Here is a 773-nt window from a genome sequence, read left to right as displayed (position 1 = left end):
GGAGGCATACACCCAATGGAAGGGAGGGGCCATCACCAGGGAGGCCTATACTGCAGTTGCTTGGGGATCCAGGGGGGCAGTCAGGAAGGCCAAGGTGGAGATGGAACTGGAACTACCTACCCGGATCAAGGACAACAAGAAGTCCTTTTTTAAATACACAGGGGGCAAAAAGAAGGTACCAGTTAATGTGGGGCCCCTGCAAGACTCTCTAGGAAATCTAGTCATCATACCAGACAACAAAGCTAACATATTTAACAACTTCTTTACCTCTACTTTCCTGAGCAGGGACTGAATCAGCCCCCTCACCAGGTCCCCCTCAGGCCCCAGGGGAGGCACACCTGGGTCAAGGGTCAGTGAGGATCTAGTTAGGGAACTTCTGGAGGGACTGGATGTATTTAAATCAGCTGGTTCAGACGATCTCCACCCCAGAGTGCTGAGGGAATTAGCTGAGGTCATTGCAGGATCCCTGGCATGGCTTTACGAGCACTTGTGGTGCTCTGGTGTGGTGCCAGAGGACTGGAAAAGGGCCAGAATGGTTCCCATCCTCAAAAAAGGTAGGAAGGAGGACTAAGGAAACTATAGGCCAGTGAGTCTTACCTTGATCCTGGGTAAGCTTTTTGAGAGAATTATCCTGGAACATGTCCACGAGAGGCCAGCGAAGGAGGTTATGCTTAGGGGTAACCAACACAGGTTCATTAGAGGCAGGTCCTGTCAGACCAACCTGGTGGCCTTCTATGACCAGGTCACCAAATCCTTAGATGCAGGGGTAGCAG

This window comes from Crocodylus porosus, unplaced genomic scaffold (assembly GCF_001723895.1).
Source record: "Crocodylus porosus isolate Cpor-Errol unplaced genomic scaffold, CroPor_comp1, whole genome shotgun sequence".
Classification (NCBI taxonomy): domain Eukaryota; kingdom Metazoa; phylum Chordata; order Crocodylia; family Crocodylidae; genus Crocodylus; species Crocodylus porosus.
The sequence above is the reverse complement of the archived record's forward strand: the minus strand, read 5'-3'. Positions refer to the sequence as shown.